This window comes from Parus major, chromosome 8, assembly GCF_001522545.3.
Source record: "Parus major isolate Abel chromosome 8, Parus_major1.1, whole genome shotgun sequence".
Lineage (NCBI taxonomy): Eukaryota > Metazoa > Chordata > Aves > Passeriformes > Paridae > Parus > Parus major.
Genome location: NC_031777.1, coordinates 15,570,994 through 15,590,358, shown reverse-complemented (window position 1 = coordinate 15,590,358; position 19,365 = coordinate 15,570,994). Strand labels below are relative to the sequence as shown.

General features: G+C 43.1%; 1 protein-coding gene across 5 annotated transcripts in view; it reads left to right on the top strand.

Annotated features, from left to right (window-relative positions):
• The first annotated feature begins 969 nt into the window (after positions 1-969).
• LRRC8D (leucine rich repeat containing 8 VRAC subunit D) overlaps positions 970-19,365 on the top strand; it is a 52,940-nt gene continuing 34,544 nt past the window's right edge. Inside the window, exons 1-4 of one of the 5 annotated variants that reach the window (XM_033516302.1) lie at positions 970-1,175; positions 5,271-5,452; positions 5,602-5,759; positions 12,720-12,859. The gene's annotated coding sequence lies outside the window, so the exon portion shown is untranslated. Of the gene's footprint in view, positions 1,176-1,639; positions 4,103-5,270; positions 5,760-12,719; positions 12,860-19,365 lie in introns of those variants that run through there. The other 4 variants (XM_033516303.1, XM_033516301.1, XM_015636010.3 and 1 more) reach the window with 4 other exon arrangements.

Genomic DNA, 19,365 nt, shown 5'->3' with positions numbered 1-19,365 from the left:
TGAAAATAGTGCTGAACAGCTGAGAGCAGGACAAGCTGGCCTGATTTTTTCTGGTCTCAGAAGTGAATTGTGGTTTCATTTGTAACCTTAGATGCATCATACAGTCATTTAGACCAGAAGGTCTGGTTAAAATTGCATCTAAAAATATAAAGGGAAATTCTCAATCTTTAAGGGGCCATAAAGCTAATCTGAACAAGCACAAAAAGATCACTTCAATTTCTTCCAGTTGTTGAAAACACAGAATATGTTATATTCATATGGAAAAGATGAGCTCGTATCTTTTTTTTTTTTTTTTTAATCCATTTTTGATCAAGACCAATACACTTTCAAAGGTAATAGATTACATCCATTTAAAAAGACCCTCAGGTCTGATCACGTGTCGGCACGGTGTTCAAGAAATATTTAAGGATATCAGATAAGGATACCGGCTCTTCAGTTAAAGAAGAAAAAAAACCCAAAAAACCTAGTGGTTTTCGGGGTGAGGATCAGGCTTCTTCCTCAGCGTCCTGCATTCAGCCTCTGGAGTCGCAGCGGAGGAATCCGTCCCTGCGACCCCAGCGGTGCCGCCCCCGCCCAAACTAAAGCTGCCTTCGACTTTTTGGTTCCCTCAAGGGTTCAAGATAGACAAATAAAATAACTTTCCTCCTTCGCCATGGTAATATTTTAATAATTAAACCACACAATTTGAACTTGTCGCTGTTTTATTTGGCTCACGCACTACGTTCCATTTACCTGCGCACCGAGAACACCCCACGGGCTTTGCCGCCCGGCGCTTCGCTCCCAACGCGCCCCGCGGACACGTCCCAGCGCCCCGCTGCAGCCCCGGCAGCCCCGGCCCCGGCCCGGCCCGCGGGCACCTGAGCGCGGCGGCTGCGCGGGGGGCGAGCGGGCGGGGCCGGCCCAGCCCGGCCCTCACATGCGCGGCGCCGCGGGAGCCATTGGCCGCCGCCCCGCCGGCCCCGCCGCCGGCAGCCGGTGCTGTCCGCACGCCGAGCCATGCGGGTGCGCGCTGCAGGACGCTGCTAGGAGCCGAGCCCGCCCCGCCTGTGCCCGCCCGCATGGCAGCGCCGCGGGACTGACCGCCGCCGAGAAGCTCTGCGCCCTCGCCGCACGCACGGCTCGGCTCGGCTCGGCCGGGCGGCTCTCGGGGTCCGCAGCCCAGAGCCGTCCCTGAGGTGAGGCGAGCGCGGGGCCGGCGGGAGGCGGTCGGGCAGGCGGCGGAGGGGCCGCGGGGAGGGGACGGCATCTTCACCGCACCCCGCCGCTCCGTCCCCGCGCTTTCCGTCGCGTTTCCCTTTATCTTTATCTGCGTGCAGACCGGCCTGGGCCGGTTCGCTGGTGCTGCCGCCAGCGCCGGTGTGCCTCGGCGGCACGGCTGCCGACGGGACCCCGCGGGCGGCTGCGCCCGTCGCGCTGTTCTCCCGCGGGATGCGCATCCACGCAGGACGTGCCCGCAGGGGCGGGGGGCAGCGGCGGGGCTGGGAGCACGGCGTGGTGCTGGGGAATGCGGCTGCGACCGCGAGCCCCTTTCGAGGCCGGTGGGGTTGGATCCGGCCCCTCTGGGGGCCGCCAGCTGTGCGGCTTTTGTGTGGGGTCAGCTGTGCTTCGTGTTGGAGCACACGCAGATTAAAGGGGCCCAAGCCAATCAATAAAGCACATCTTCAGGGCAGAACCAGCCCTTGTCAGATAACCATCTCTGTTTTTTTCGAGGCGCGTCTCCTCCCTTCCCCCTGCTCCCCAGTACGTGGCAATACCGACTCCCGCTCCTTTAGGAACCCTGAGCCTGGCACAGCAGCTCCTGTCTTGCAACCTCCATTTCCCCCGTCACAAGTGCTGCCACTGCTCTTAAACAGACACGAATTCAGGCGCAGAAGGCTTGTGACTTTGCCCAGCATCCTTTAGGGGAGCTGGTCTGCGGTCACTGGGGGGATTCAGGCTCTGCGTTTACAGCACGCCTGCAGCCCGTGGCACTTTCTCCTCTGGACGTTCCCAGTGTGTAAGAGCCATGAGATAGGTTACTCAGACTTGAAAATGGAGGACGGTAGTGGTGGTGGTGTTGTTTGGTGGATAAGTCTTAGCAGTACTTCCTGTAATGGTGGTGCTGAAAGTGATGTTTTACTTGACTTAACTGCTGGTGCAGAGAGCACTTTGGGGTGCCTGCTACTTGTAAGCTTTGCCAGTTACAGCTTTAAAAAATCCCCAAACACTACAGGGAAGTATTTGGGTATTTTTCAGCATTATGTCTGTGACCGTGATAGGAAAGGGTAGTATTTTCTGCATCTAAAACTGAAGGTGGGGAGTGACAATGCCTGTTTGTTTGGGAGAGAGAGGGCTTTAGGATGCGAGAAATTTGCATGAGCAGAGCTGAGATTTTAAACCCACAGCTCTGAGCTATCAAAAAAGCACTCTCATGCCAGATGGGGTAGCGAAGTCCCTTTCTCTGTGTTTTTGGTTTTTTGTTTGTTTGTTTTTTCTTTTATTTCTGTCTTGTTTGTTGTTTTTGGTGGCGATGTTTTGTTTTTTTTCCCTCACCTCTTCCTGTAGGCAAAGGAAACCATCTTTCTTCAAACTTAGGGTAAGGTTGGTGTCGTGTTATTTGTTCTTGATTGTCATCTTAAATTAATTCACCAAGCCTTACTTGGGGCCAGGATCCTCTTTATTCTTTGTGTCTTACAAATGCTCTATAAACCTTTTATTGTTAGTTGAAACTGATTTATGGGGTCCTGACCTAGGAATTTGCTTCTTTGGCTGTATTTTTTTTTACACAGTTTTCTCCTGTGTCTCTATACAGGCATTGCCTTTATAGTAAACTCACTTGGTGCTTTGCCTGTATCTTGCTTTGTGTCAAAAACACTTGTCTGTTTGCTGTGTCTGTTTTCTTGCACATAATAGCAGGGAATATTAAATAGATGCTTTCATTTGTAATTGTGATTGCTTCAACACAAAAGATTAAAAGTTTACAATGGCTATATGAGGTTATGTGGGGAAGGGAGCAGTGTTAAGCCATCATTTGTTTTGTAAGATCCAGGTAGGCACAATAGATATCTCTACCAATCCTGACATCCTTGAGGGGATGGTAATCTGTCCGGTGTGTTGAGATCTGGAAAGGGAATTCTAAGTAGCAGTACCAGCAATGAAGAAAGACTGTGTGCTGCAATCAGAGGAAGGTAATTATTAATAGGAGCCAACCTCTATAATAACAATGCAGAGAGAGTGAAAGCACTTGGGTGCTTGCCCTGGAAAAATTAACTGGTGAACATTGTAGTAACACATAGCTGTACACCTGAAATGTAGTTCTTGTATTCCAGTTATTTCTTAGCCCTTTGTGCCTGTTGTCTCCTTCTCTTTTGTAGCAATACATGAGTGGTGGTACAAAGATACCACAGCTCTGCCTCCTGTTTATGGACAGTTTTCTTGACTGCATTCCTGGATAGGGAGTGAAAAAGCTAGTGCTGTTTGTGCTGGGCTTGCAATAAGTTCTGCCAGTGACAGGAGAATAAGAGAATAAAGGCTGGTAGAGAAAAGGATACATCCACCCCTGTGGTCAAAAGCACTTGCAGCCGTGTGTGTTGTGGCTTGGCGCAATTTTATAAGAAGGGACTGTACTGAAGTTTCCCGGGTTGAAGTTGGTTCTTTTAAATTCTCTAGATCTTCCCATTTTTTCTGTGTATAGAGGTACCATTCAAAGTCTTTTAAAGCCAGTGGCAGTAAGTGGGTTTTGGATCAGGCCCTGTACACAGACTGAGTGTCTGACCTGCTGTGTACTCTCTGATGGCACCAGCAGCTGTGTCAGGTCCTGCTTTTGTGGCGTACTTGAGGGTTGGCTTGGGCTGCTGTGCAGACAGAGTGCTGACTCAGCACCTCAGCCCAGGGTCTCCCTTTGCTTTCTCCTGCACCTGTAAGAGCCAGAGGGGAGTTCTGGCACAGGTACACGGGCACTGTGATCACTGAGTTACTGTCCTGAGGCTTGAAGCACTTCATCTGTGTGTGGCTGCTGAAGGCTGTTTTGCTGAGAAGTAGCTTGAGTCACAAATGGGGGAACATGAAGGAACTCAGTAAACAAGTTTCTCAACCGGGTGCCAAAAAAAACTGGAGTTCCAGGGTAAGTATTTCACAAAATAATGAACTCTGAAGGTTTTAATTTCCTTTCAAAAAAGCAGTCTTCATCTTCCAGTTCACAGAGTTGCTGTAGATCCCTAAATATCACAAAACATGATTAGCAATATTTGTTATATGCAAATGTTACATATAATAGTACAGTAACATTAAGTGGAAAGAAAAGACCTGTAATTTCAGTTTCTGCTATTTAAATTCTTCCATTTGTTGCTAGCATCGAATTAGGACTGCACAGTTCTCCTTTTGTGGTTTCTTTTCCTTTCTGTTTTATTTATTTATTTATTATCTCTTGGTGGTGGGAAGATCACATCCTAACCAACATAAAAAGAAAAAGCTCTTGCTGTGTTAAGAAAAATTGAATTATTTTTCCCCAGAAACCTTACATTTAGATAAAGACTTGTCTGTGCTTTTGCTTAACTGACATTTCAAATATGTTGTTTTAAGAAGCAGTGAAAAGTCTGTGGACTTCACCAGGCTAAGACTTGTGTCCATGACTAATTTTCCATGTATGCATAGCTTCATGAGTCCACATGCATGCATGAGCCTCTTTGGGGTCATGTTAGCGCTGCTTAATCCTGGAAGTGTTTATTCTTGGCTGTGATGATGAGCTGCTGTGGGTCCACACAGGGCTGAAATATGAAGAAAGGTGTTTGTGAAATGCCGTTTTCTAGCAGCTGCTAGCATTATGTTTTGTGAAAGCAATTGTAATTAGTGTTTCAAGGCTGTCCTGTGCCTCTAACCTTGAGAACCCTTTGAGCTATGTTCTTTAAGTTTGACTTGCTTGCATTGGGGATGGGTTTGGCTCAAGATCTTTTGGTTGGAGCAAATTGAGTACAATTTTCTTTTAACCATATAACAAAGAATAGATACCAATTGCTTGCCAAACGATTTCTCCCCTCAGAGATTAGAAACAAATTTAGGAAAGAACAAAGCCAGGATTTCTAGTGTTTGACTTTTTGAGAATCATCTTGGTTTTGGCATGTTAAGAAGAAAATGCGTCACAAGTGAAGTTGGCACCTAATACTGTCAGTAATACTAATTTCCACATCATTAATTTTAACTGACACTGCTTCAATCTTTCTCTTACCACAAATTTATTTCATTAAAAGAACTGAAGCTCTTTTAATTTATTTCTATATTCTCTTTACCTGTAGCAAGAAGAGGTTCTTGTCTCCCTTCAGGAAATGGATAGGAAGAGAAGTTAAAAGACGTTCATGTAGCAGCTGCCAGAATGTTCAGGGAGATATCCTTGGAAGGAGAAAACTTGCTTTCTTGAAATCAAGCCAGCAAAATGCCACTTTTGCCCAACACTTGGAGACAAGCAGTAGTATGGGAAGTGAGTATGGCTGCACCAAGGACTCATTTGTTAGAACTGTTTTAAAAGAAATACCTTAGTTTTTCTTCTCCCTCTTCAAGTATAAATCAGGATACAGAACTATATTGTTCATGTAGCCTCAAAAGTAATTTTCCTTCTTTCCACTTGAGCTCTTTCCTCAGAAGTGATTTGTTCCGAGACTGAAGTAATTGCGACATTCAAGACTTAAGAAGCAATCGTGGTGTAAAATACAGCCGCCCTTAGGGAGGAGCAAGGATCGTTGTTGCTCAGATATTTTTTTCTTTTTGGAGGCCCTTTTTTCTTGAAGGTAACTCTGATTAAGAAGCAGAAGGAAATAACCAGGCTGAAAGCATGTGGCATCCAGCTCTGGATGAGGATAGCATTTGTGTTTATTCATCATGGTCTTGCTTTTTGTATTGTGTGATCAGTAGAAGAAGAAATAGTCTGATTCTTGTGATCTGCCTTGCTCCTTGTTAGTGTTACAAAATTAAAAAACCCAAACAACCAAAAAAAAACAAAACAAAAAAAACCACCACCAAAAAACCCCCTCTGTATATGGTCTTCTTGTCAAAAGTTAGGCATCTCGGGTGTTCTGTCTTATGATGATCTACTTAGAAGACCAGAAAATTGCAGTGGAAGGTTTCTCAGACCTAAGGGGGTGGGCACTACAGATAATTAAATGCTGTTACCTTTTCCTGGCAGGTATCTCCTCAAATTGTTTGTTTGCTGTGCATGTAAATTTGGAAAAAAAAATGCATAGTTCTCAAACTGGAGTTTCAAAATCTCTCTATTCATTTGCTCAGGATTTTTCTGTCTTGAGTCGTATCTCCTGATGATTTTCCCTGTGTGGTTAGACCAGGGGTGAGGTGGACTAAAGTGTCTGTTGCCATTTTAGATGTCTTACCTGTGACACTCAGATGGAACTGGTAAATATGATGAGACCATCTGCTGGAGACAGTGATGCTCAAGATGAGTCCTCTCCTTGCATTCACTATGTAAAGATACACAGAGAAAGGAAAACTCCATACATGAAGGCTTTTTATAGTCCTTCTGATGAAGCACTGAGACAGGCCTGTCCTCAGGCAACTTATTGGCTACAAAGTCACAGCCAAGATATAGGTTTGTCTTTTTTTCCTCTGTTGAACTTCATTCTTTACAAATCAGCATTGAAATAAATTTCTTTATAAAAGGTATTCCTGATTGCCCTTGGGTTCTACAGAAGCAAGGGCTGCCACACCTCATGTTTTCAAGTCTGGCCAATGGCACAGATACCAACATGCCTGTTAAAAATGGGGGGTTTTTTTTGTATGGAAAAAAAATTTGAAGCACTTTACTTTTGCTGCAGTGATTTTCCAACCTGAGATTACAGCTTTAAGGACAGAACAAGTATAGAACATGGGATGTGTATATGAATATGATGTCTGAGTATTTACCTGTTCTTCATCATTGCAGGATAGGAAGGAAAGGAAGCTTACATGCTTTCAGCTGGTGTGAGAACTTGTATAAAAAATGCTGATGCTCGCAATTACCCCAGTGCAGGCTTACTGAATCTGTGTGTGTGAGGGATTGATATATTTTGATCATCAAAAGTTGATTTTTTTCATGTTATGTCAATAAAATGTATGGTTTGTTACCTGTCTCAAATGCACTGATTAAATAACCAAGCTTGTACAACACTGATTCGTTAATTGTTGAAAATAACCTTTCGGTTCAAGAGCTTTCTCTGTGAAAATTAATATTTTATACAGAAGTGTTATGTAATAGACATTTTGTTGCCTTTGCAGTCTTGCACAGAGGAGCATGGTGTTAAGCTGATGTAGTTTGGATTGTTCTGTATAAATTTTCCCACTAAACCATTGCAAATATCAGTGAATAATGAGGGGAAAAAAGTTCATATTGCATATTTGTAAATGGTGGTTTGTGTACAGATCATGGAAAGGGTGGGTAGGAGTTGCTTTGGTCTGACAGTCTCTGCATTAAAACTTGAGGGAGCAGTGTTAGAGGTAGTGCACTGGCTTGCTTTGTTTCCAGGCACCACTGTGGTTGCACACGCTTTCCACATGCATTAGCAATTGCCTTCATCAAGGATGCACAGAAGAGCCAGACTTCACGCTTAATCTGACTGGTGTTTAAAAATACAAACTGAGAAGTCCACATACAGGCTTCCTCTCAATGGCTGCCATCCAGAAACTTTTATGTACTTACTTTCTGACTATTTAAATTAAGAAATAAAGCCTAACCTACCTAGTTTAGCAGAGGAGCTGACAAAAGGGAAATGAAACTCTTCATGCAATTCAGTTTTTTTAAGTAATGTTGGGTTGTTTATAACCCATACTAAATTTCTTCAAGTTTTGCCTTGTTTGCCTTGATAGTAGAAAGAAAGGGAAAACTGGTTGATAGTTTTGCTTCTCTCCTTTCCTGTTCTTCTGACAACAAATCTATTGGCTCTGGAAACAAGGAAGTGGAGGAATGCAGATACATGAAGGCTCGTTGGTTCTGCAGAAATTGTGAGTTTAATCAGTGCTGGTGTCCCAATGAAAAGTGGGTAGGAAAGTGTCTAACAGAAGAGTAATGGAAGAAAAGTGTACTTAGAAAAAGCAGTGGACTGAGAGAAACAAAATTGTTCTAATAATCATTCAGAAAAGTGAAAAATGCACAGGCTTGGACAAGATTGTTTTTCTGGTGTTTAAAACTGTATTTATTTTATGTTTATTTTTTGTGAAAGTTAATTTAGGACGTACTTAGACTGAAAGATGAATTTAAGAGTGTTGTTATTAGCATTGATCAGTTTAACCCAAGAAACATTTTTAAAAAAAGAAATCACTGAGGCCAGAGTTAAAGGAGAACAAAGATAGTAAAGCCTGAAAATAAAAACACGAGAAACATGTAAAAATACCAAGGAAAATAGTAATAGTGAGGCAAAGAAAAGGAGATAACGAAACTGTGGAGAAAAGTGTGAGTAAATGTAACATAAAATTATAAAGCATGAGGTTATATATAATGTTCTGCAAGTGGAAAGTGTATGAATTCTGTTTGTTTGAGGGTGCCTCATTCCAGAAACAAGGTTTTCATGCTCACAGTGAGTGGCCAAGTTTTCCCTGTTTGGAGTCAGCTTGGAAGCAAATTGTTTGAAAAAAATAATTGCATGAAATGTAATGGGTACCTGAAGTTTATGGGTTGAATTAGTACAAGCCTGGTTTTGACTAATGCTTTGCACGTGCCTCATTTGTATTTTAATATTGTAGTCCATCCATGTGCACAGTGGCCCAGAGCAGCCTGGAAACAACCAGTGTGCAGCTGGTCAGGATGGGGAGCAGAGTGCCCCTTCTCTGCTGTTTCTACTGAGGGGATGGTGCTCTTCCACACTGTCATAGCTGCTGATTTCTGTCACCTCATCCATGTTAAGACTTCCTCAGTGGCTGAGTATTTACCTGTTTGCTGTTTGAACTTGTGAAATCTTAGATCTGGTTTGCTATCTGCTAAAGGGTGTAATACCAGAACTCCCAGCAGCAGCCCCCTCTCGTATTGCCTGTGGGGCAAACAAAGTTAGCTGCAGCACTGAAGTTTTGCTTGCTTGACCAGCAAGGTTTGATTTGTTGATGTCTTTGCTATATTCCTGCTGTCTGCAGCAGGAGAGAGGAAGTGGGGAGGAGTTTGCACACAACCTCTGGCTCATGGATGGGGGAAGAGGAGGTGCCCACCAAGGGAAGGGAGGAATTACAGGGAGCTCCCAAATTAAACTGGGTGTTGGGTGTCATGTGAAAAGCTGCAGCAAGGCCCTAGAATGGACAATGAACTCTGCAGGGAGTGGTGCTGGGATCCAGTTGGCTCCCATGTAGCAGGAGCAATGCCTAAGGTGCTTTCCAAGGGGAGTGTGGTTTCAAGACCAGCTGGAGCAAATTTGAGCTTGCACTACTGTTGAAAGGGGAAGTCCTGCCTTCCAGCCCACCCTCTGCTTTGGGCAAGATGCCTTTCCCAGGCACACACCATGGAGAGAGCAGGAATGTTAAGTAGCAGCGTGGCCACAAATCAGCTTCAGCTAATTGCAGAACTTATTCAGAGATAGCAACAAAATCTGGTATTTATCTGGTTAGGTTACATGCTACTTTTGACAGTATTTCTACAGTAGGGATCTGTGCTGGGGTTTTTCTTCTCTTTTGATGGCATGACACTTTTCCTGTGTGCTGGTTTGTTGTTTTTCTTATGCAGCAGCAAGGGAGGAAGATGGCATTTTAGCTGAAGAGATTGTCAAATGTCTGCCGTTGTCTGGGTACTTGGAGATATATGCAGAACTGAGAATTATTCAGTTGTGCTGAAATTAAACCTATAATGACTGGCACTGCTTATATATTTAATTAGCTGAGGTTGTTGGGTTTTTTTTCCAAAATCTCTACTTCTTCCCCAAAATACTGTGACTTTCCTCTTCCTTTCTTTACAGAATTCATAATGATTTGTTCTAAGTGCATTGTTTGGGTTTTTTTCACTCTCTTAACAATGATTATTTCCCTGTTAAAAGCTTCAGAAATACTGTTTTCCTTAATGGGAAAGGCTGTTTGATCAAGTGACTGTACAAATGGAGGCAGCCACATGTAGGCTACTGTATATAGGATGTGGCATTTGGAGGTTGCACGTGTTATGCCTGAAGTGCCAAGTGCCTGGCTGTGATTCAGATGAAATTGGCACTGGCTGATGCCACCTTCCCGGTGTAAATGTGGTGTCTTTCCCTGTGCTGTAGGGCCCTGAAAGAAAAGTATTGAAGTGAATGAGTACCAGAGGGGACGAGGTTAAAAGAGAAATTGTGCATGTGCTCCTTATTTAATCCCCTTCAGAGCCACAGTCTCACAAACTGACTGTACCAGTGGGTGTGTATTCTTGTATCAAAGCAGATGTTTCTGTAAGAAAGATGTTGCTTTATTTTAATAAATTGAGGTTGTCACTTCAAAAGTGGGGGAGGGAGGTGAAGGAAGTAGCATAAAGTGAGAATTTGTCAAATGGGATTTGGAACAAAATCCATGAGAATTTTTGTGGTAAGAACTGTGGGAAGGAATCCTTCACTGGTCTTGGCATAGCCCAAACATCTACTTATGCACCTCTATCATTTGTATAAGAATTTCTGCTTTTACTGCTTTTAGATTGGTTTTTGGTTTGTTGTTGTTTTTTGTTGTTTTCTTTTGTTTGCTTTAAACCAAGATTTTTTAAGTGTTTTGTCATTTGTTATCCTTTACATTTCCTCCAGGTATGATCCAATCCATGTGCTGAGCATATTCTGGGAAGGGGAGGAGGGTGGTGGTGATGGACCTCAGCAGGCTTTCAGATTGTGATTCAGCTCTAGAAGATAAGCTCTCCTATTCTTCCACGCCTTACCAAGTGTGGTGGTGGTGCTGCTGTTCAGACACTCCTGGCCCCTTTCCTTAAATGCTGATACATTCTCAAAAACACAGTCCTGCTACTTTGAAGATGGGAGCTGCCTTTGCTTGCTGTTTTCTGAAATGGTTTGTTGCATTTGGGGGCGGTGCTGAGGAGGGATTGGAGAGCATGGTGAACTCTGTTTAGGCCCTTCTTACATGGCTCTCTGACCTCGTGAAAAGAAGGGTTACAGAAGCCAAGGTGAATGGCCCTGTGGCTATGAGTGTTTTCTGTTAGACCTCAAGTATGATCCAAAGGTCTGTTCTGAAGCCTACTTGCTGTAGATTTTTGGAAATTATATACTCACAGGTTTTTTGCTCCTTGTATTTAAAAAACTGGAGTCTCTGAGAACTCCAGTTCTGCATAAAAGGATTTGCTTCTCCTGAGACCACTTGACCACCCCAAGGCCTTTCAAGAAAAAAAGTTTGAGGCATATTTTATTTGATGATTTGACAGTATTTTCCCCATCTCCTTATCCTGGGTCTGTACTTCTAAGAAGAAACCTGGAACAGCAGGTTCCTGCTGACCTTTAAAATTATCTCAGCAGAAAGCCTGACAGAGGGCGGCTTGTTCCTGTGTGCTTCTGAGTGCCAGGGGGTGCCACCCCTGAAAATGCCTCAGAAAAAACTGGAGGGTGATTTCAGGGGGGCTTTGTTTGAATTTTTTTCTGCAGTGGTTTGGGTGCAGCTCAAGTGAGTGCACTCAAGGGTGAGTGCACTGCTCTTGGTGCAGACCCTTAGGGCAGCACAGTTCTGGGGTGGAGGCAGTGGGCTGGGGGCTGAAGCAGGGAATGCAGCTGACTGTGGCTGTGGAGCATCCTCTGCTCTGGAGGCTGTCCTTGTACCTGCACTGTGTACCTGGGGCTTGCTGCTGTTGCAGTGAGTGCCTGCTGCACTGGTGTTGGCACCCTGGCACAGTATGCTGTGGTTGGCAGTGCTAGGAACGCCTTGGGCACACAGCAGTGCTGCTTGGGGTGCAGCAAGGACAGCGAGGCAGTGGCAGCCAGCCAGCTGCACACAGAGAGTCCTGTAGAATCCTGCCTGAGGGATTCCTTTTGGATATGGAACAGCATTGGTTTACATAGCAGCTTTCCCCATGTTTGTTGATTGGAGGCAATTACTGTAAAATACTTGATTTATAACAAGGCATACTTAATAAGCAACAAACTAAAATAAATATTCATGAATTACCTGCTGGAGTCTGGCTGTTCTTTTTGCTGAGTTGTTGCTTTCCATCTGTGTGCTCTGCACAGCCCTGGAGCCTCTGAGTCTATGGAGGTGAAGGCAGCCATACTGACTCTTAGGTGATGTAAGTTTTGGGCTGAAGAAGGAGGAGGACAATCCCACTTCTTCTCTATGTTGTTCATCCCAGAGGACTGATGTGTTTTGCTGAGATTTTTCCAAGCAGCTCATTTGACTCTAGGTGGTCTGCTTGCCTGGCATTTTGCTGTAATGCAGTAGTTGAAATGTCATGAAAGTGTTTGTGCGGAGCACGTGCACTGCGCAGCTTTCATGTCATTGAGGTCTGGTCTGGGTTTCGTGGTGCTGTAGGGAGGTGATGGTGTAGAAATAGCAGTGCTCTTGGTTAAGTTAGGATGAGCCAACATGTTTAAGAAAATGTGTGGGAAATGACAAATTGCTCATTTGGGATCTATGCTCTTTGAGTATAGGACAAGTCATTTAGAGTAGTTCCAAAGTTATTAAAACAAGGATGTGCTCACTCTTCCCCAGAGATGAAGCACTGTCAGCAAAAGGATGAGTAACTTTTGTTGTCTGTGTTGCAGAGTGGCATTCCTCTGACCCCCGCTATTTTGACCGCTTTATTTGGCCAGTTTGATTCACAGCAGTTTGTTTTTATATAGGAGGAGTCTGAGGCGCTTGTCAAAATGAGAAAGTGATCATCAGAGTCTGGCTTGGTATTCCTGCTGCTGGAGCCTTCAGGAGCCAGCGCTCAGCCCAGCTGAAGCCAGAGGAGGAGGGCGGAGAAGCACAGCCTGATCAGGTACTGAGCTAGTAACGGGAAAAGTTGTCTGATTCAGAGTTAAGCTATGGATGATGATTAGTTATAAAAGGCTACATTCTTTAGAAGGTCTTGTTAACATCTGTGATGCAATGGAGGCCTAGTAAGGACAGCTACATGTGTGGCCAGGTATGGATGCATGTTACATGTCTGAGTTCTGTAACAGATCTGAGGTGAGCATAAATGAGTGCAACATGTTTTGTGGGGTATATGATTTGCACATCTAACATGCAGTACAGCTCAGTACAGGTTTCCAAATACCATTTTCAGGCTTCATGTAAGTTATAAAGAATGGGCTAGGGGATACTCTTAACAAATGTTTGAATATTGAAGAGCAGTTTGACGTCTTGAGGAAAGGCTTTTCCTCAGCTTTATTCTTTGTTCTAGTAGGGAGACTGCAGTGCTAGCTTTTGATGAGCAGTATGTTATGTGGGAACTGTAGGGCACAGAGAGGTAGCAGACTGATGGGTTTTAAGACAAAACCAGCTGTCAGCTTGCTTGCTATGTTTTCATTTGCTGAGATATCTGTAACCATTCCTGGAAAGTGGTATTTATTCTTGCAGTCATATCTTTCAGATCGTCATATTTGAGAAAATTTAGGTTCATCTTGTATGAAGACAGAGAAGTTCAAGGTTTTGATTTATTTTATTCACTTTGGAGGTTTTGTCTTATGTAATTGTGCTTTCCAGTTTATGTGGAACTCGTGCTCTGAGGATCATGTTTTGAAAAGACTTTGCATATTTTTATGTACTATTAGAGATCCTTTAAGAATAAGGCTACTACTTATGTGGGCTTGTACAATGCTTGAGACAGTAATGGCATGCAATTTACTGTTAGAGGGAGCAGCCTTTGAAGAGGCACAATATTTTTTCATCTCAAGAGATGCTTTCTCTCCAGAAATACCAGCCTCTGTTGCTTAGACTGTCTGAATTTATTAGTCACGTTTTTTGGTTTTTTTGTTTTTTTTTCTTTATTAACCCAGGTGGAAGCAGTGAGGGTTTGTTTAAAATCCGTTAAGAAAATTATGCCTAAAGTGCTAGAGGTAATTTCCAGCTGTGATTATATCTTTCCTGGTGTGGTTAAAAGATAGAGACTCTTTTTCTAGCATCCATTGTGAATACTTTTTTTTTGTCTTGGGAAATAAGAATCAGCATTTATTTGATTCAACAACCAGCTTCCTGCTTCCCAAGGAAGAGATAGTGGCTCATTCGTCTGCAAACATCCCTCCTGTGGAGAGTCTTTGTTGGGGAGTTAGAGGAAAGCTAGCAGTTCCTAGTGAAATAACTGTGTAGCAGGATGAAGAGGGATTATTGAAGCATTACTAGGAAATTCATGGCTGTGTGGAAGACCTTCTGTACTCCACAGACAAGCTGACCTAAATTCTGCAGCCAGGCCTTACTGGTTTCTGTGTTGATGTAATGTGGCAGGCTGGATAACCTGCAGCAGATCTGGGGTTTAAAAAAATTTAAAAAAAAAAGAAGAGGGAGTGCAGAGAGGATTTATATTTGAGTGGAAACACAGGCAGGCAAGTCTTTAAAAGTATACTGAATCTGTCTGAATTTTTTTTTTTTCTATCCCACACTTTTGTGTTTTTAGTACTGAGTATTTTTTTACATTGCCAGGGTGGGTCTGTATTATAAGGATGCTCATTAGGATAAGTGGAGATGTTGTTTACTCCTGGATGGGGGATACATGGATGGTTTTTCTCATAAGAGGCTTTTACAGATGGCTTAGAGTTCTGAGATAGATTTTAGCAAAGAAATTGTGCTAAGTATCTTATCAGCAGTGAAACAGTTAACACAACTGACAGTTGAACTCTTGGGGTGAATAGGGTTAGTATCCACTTAACATAAATGGAATGGCTTATGCTTGAGTTTCTAGGTGATGTTTGTTTCTCAAGATTATATGTTACACAAAACATGACACAAAAATCCGAACAGAAAACAAAATACCAGATCTATCTATCACAGTCCAGTTGGTCAGTCTGACCTGAGTGCAATGTTTTTGTGCTGTTACTTCTTGTAGTAGTGTTGTGACTTTGCAGTTTAGTTTCTGCTGGCGCAAATGTGGTATGAGGGCAGTTACTGCTTCCTGCCTTTTTCTGTACACATAAGCTAGACTGATGCAATGCTCTCCTTTGCTTTCACCCTTCCTGCTTGCACACTTTTGTCACCTGGTCTCACCATTTCCTTCTCAGGTGTACTGGTATGAGAGGAGTTTTTTTGTTAGTACTGCTTTTACCATGTCCCGTGAAAGGAATGGTTTATGCAGGCAGAAAAAAATTGCAATCACTAGAAGGGCTTTTGCAGTAAGATTTTTGCTGGCATAGTTGGGAAGCAGGAAAAAAATATTGGCTGATACAGTTCAATGGACAAAATATTAAAGTGTTGCTAGGGGCTTTCCTGTGGAAGTGTTCTGGTCTGGTTACTGTGATGGAGTGTGTGTATATATTTATAATACATTTCTGTCTGGAAACCTCTTTTTGTGGGAGCATAAGCTTTAAGTCTTGAATTATTTTAGAGGAATTTCTGCAGCTGCAGAAGTTCCATCTGAAGTGCCAGGGGAAATAGTGATATTCTGAAACATTGCTGGCTTGTTTTAGATCACATTTCACTTGATGTGCTTTTGATTTGTTTTAAGAACAACTTGTCTGTATAAGCTATTTGTTTACTATACGCACATAATAAGCAGCAATGCTGACCTTCGACTGGAAACCAGAATGACTGCTGGTCCTGCTGTCCCACTGCCAGGAGCAGGTATGGTGAGGGGATTGGAGAGCAAGGCTTGTTTTCCCTTGTGTGTGTTTCAATACCAGAAGCAGTAATTAGAAGCTTATTAATTGACAAATCAATTAAATTGATTGAAATTCCCTCCAAAATGATAAACTGGTTTTTGCTTGCCACAGTGTTTTCGTCAGGGCTACCTCAAGGCAGAAGCAATGTTTTCCTTAGTGCAGATATGGATGTCATTTTGACTAATTCTTTGCAATGAAAAGAACTTTTGTGTATCTCGCTCCAATGTTACAATTTTCATGTTGGTTTAGCTTTTCTTTCTTCCTGTCCTTCCAGGAGAATTTTCAGTGTTATTGTTAGAGACAGAAACTGGGAAATAGCTGGAAAGCAGTCCCACTTTGGTGGTTTTTTTTCACTGTTTTTGCTCTCATATTTCTTTGCCTAGACAGGAGACTTGTCCATTACTGATAGCAAAAGCCAGTCCCCACAACCACGGGTCAGTGAGCTGAGCTGCTTCCAGCTTGTCCTTCTGGAGCCTGAGCCCAGCCTGGCCGCGGGCGGTGGCACCGACACAGCACTCGGGAGGAAGGAGATGGCGCTGGCAGGGCTTGTCGCCAGCTTGCTATAGCAGAGAAAAAGCTGAGCAGGGTCAGCATGCAGCACTGCTCTCTTTCAGCCTTCTCTGGAGTAATGTCTTATTGCATGGTTTTGTGTTCACAGACCTGTTTTGTACTGGCTGTGTATCAAATTCAGTGGGCTGTAGTATTCTTGGCTGTGTGTTTTGACATATTGTGATGTTGTTTTGAAATACCTACCTGGTCGCAGTTTCCGACTGGAATCCCAGGATCCTCTTGGATAGATGGGAAGGGATTCTCAATATGTTGCTCCCTCAAGCTTCGTCTGTTGTCTTTGGTAGGTGATGCTGTTTTGAAGAAGGCAGCGCCATCACAGTTCTTGTTCTCTTGGAGGCTGAGTGAACACTGGAGCACTAAATCGGTGTAGTGAGGTGCAGCATCGAAGAGTAAGATCTGCCAGTCCTTGTCCATAACTGATTTGGTTTCAGTTGAGGTGAAAACACTTCCAGCAACTGAGAAACCACAGGAGATATTGGACTGGGGAAAAGTCCAGCCTGACCTTTCCAACACCAGGTTTTCCTTGTGTACATGGGCCCAACACCTCTCATAGTGCTGTGTCTGCACATGTTGGTAAAGAGGACATACCATAAGATGTTGCTAACATTATTGCCTTGCACCTCAGATAGTAAAGATGGAGGGAAGAGAGAGAGAGATTTGCAAGGGGAAAAATGAACAAACAGCTCTTTGTTGCTCAATTATTTTGGTGCTTCTGTGGTTTAGCTGTTATATTGTGTTACTCTGTCCACAGCTTTTTATGGGACTCTTTTAAAAAAAATTGAAATTTGAATAAATAATACGTTTCTCTAGTTTTATTTATTATTTCAAGTGCTAGAATATGCTTACAATTACAACATTCCACTGCCTCTGGTGATTGGATATATAAAATTCTGGCCTTTGTTGCTGTGAGCAATGAGTTCCCAAACTTTCTGCTTATCTGACTGCATTTCATGAAGTAGGTTTTCTTCAGTGTATTACTGGAAACATGGAAAAGTCTTCTATGTGTAATTAGAATTGTTTTGATCAGTAAAGCATCAGTCTCTTTCCCATTCCATTAACTCTTACATTCTGCAGGAGCTGGGCAAAAAAAGTGATTTTTTTTTTTTTTTTCTGCTCATAAACTGAATCTTCTACCTTTTGAGAAGTAAAATGTTTTTCCAGGCAGAATGCAAAACAACTTTCTTGGGTACTTCAAGTAATTATTTAAGGAATGTAATGATTGTTAACATTACTGATATTTGAAACATTGGGGGAGAAGCAATTCCATGAAAATAAATTTTTAGGAAAGTGCTGTACAGCCCCTTCCCCCCTGCCCCCACCATGTGCTGTTTTGAAATTCTGTGGTAGTTAGTTAAGGGGAACACTCCCCAGGTTTGGGTTTGGTTTCTTTTTTCCAAACATTACTATGGAGGTAGCATGGTAGTGTAAGGCTTTAGAGGCAAAGCTCAAATGCCACTCCACTATTTCCTCCCCAGAACCCCAGCAGATTGTTGCTTGTACCGGAGCTGCACTCTGGTGTCTGGCTGTCCAGTTTGCAACTGGATCTGGCAGTCCCACATGCTTTCCCTTTTTGGCAGGTCGTGTGTGTTGGTGACTTGCCGCCTCCCATGACACCAGGCTGGGATGCTGCTAGTGCTGCTGAAGGCTGGGAGCAGCAGACATTGCTGTGCCATGGGTGAGATGGGAAGGACTGGAAATACGGTTTTTCTTTAGATGTAAGAAGCTGTGGGCTGTGATAGAACCAGACAGTCACCTCTCAAGTCACCACCTTTTAGATAATGGCTATTGGCTTTTTTTTCCTAAGTTTTTCTGTGCTCTCTAGTCCTTGGGCAGTCACTGATTGGTAGTAATTTGCAGTCAAGTTCACAACAATACCAGTTTTTCCTTTTCAGCTCAGGGAATGGGATGGGGAGTTGCAGGTAACCTCTGCAGCATCTGGGTGAGTATTTGTGAAGCCAGGGTGGGTGGTGATGGAGCTGGGAGATATCAGAATGGAGAACATGGAACATAAAGCACAACTAATCTTGCAGGAATGTATTGGCCCACTCCTCTGGACTGTGCTGTTCTGGTATGTGTATTTAAATTGAGACAATCTGAAATAACTGGCTGTCAACTTGTTAAAATAATCAGGTTGCCAAGAGCTCTTTCCTTTTGTTAAGCTTAATTTCAGATTTATTGTATATTTTTTCACTTTTAATGGAACTTATTCAGGGGATGCAAATGTGAAGTTTAGCACACTAGTTCCACTCTCTGCAGTTCATTTAAATTTTCTTTTCATTTCTTTTTGCACTCCTGCTCTGTCTCAACCAGGGTTCAGTATGAAGGTAGCAGTGGAGAAACTCTTCCCATCACAGAAAGAATATGTCTAGGTTGTAGGAGATGGGAAAATGAGAATTGGAGCTCTCATCCATAAACATTAAACAAAGCTTATTTCAAAAGCCTTTTCTGCCTTTGTTAGAATGGTTGGAGGTATGCCAACCTAAAAAGCCCCAAACCTGCTTTAACTTTTACCTTGATCTTCATGTGTAATATCCTAACGAGGGGCAGAGCTACTTCTGTTTCCCTTGTATGTTGGATAGCACTTTCATGCATTGGTGGTGGAACTTGGGTGGGTTTTTGTAGTGCCATTGAGTTTCTTGTGTGGGTTGTTCAAATAGCTGTGCTAGTAGGAAGACAAACACTTGAAACTGAAAAATATGACGAGGCAAGGGCTGTCAAGTATTATGCATCAGTTTTGTACTTTGCATGCTGAGGTCCTGGCCTGCTTGAGGTCTCTAGGTACTTCTGCAGTTTAAGTGTTTAGCAGTGATAAACTGCAATGTCTGGCAGAAGGATTCAGTGTGCAAGGACACCTGAAAAAACAACCTTTAATCCTTTCCTTGAAATGAGCTGGTTTCCAGGTTTCTGTTTTTTCAGAGAGGTTGGACAGGGTGCTTCCATTCATTGTGTGCTGGCATGATATTCAGTGATCAGTGCCTTGTTCTAATAGTTGTCAACAAAATAATATTGATAGAGCTGACTTACTGGATGTTTTTTCCCCTGCATGTGTGCTGCATTCATTCTTTGAATGTATTTTTTTTTTCTCAGAAGTAATCAATATACCAGGAAAGCCCCATTCACCAAT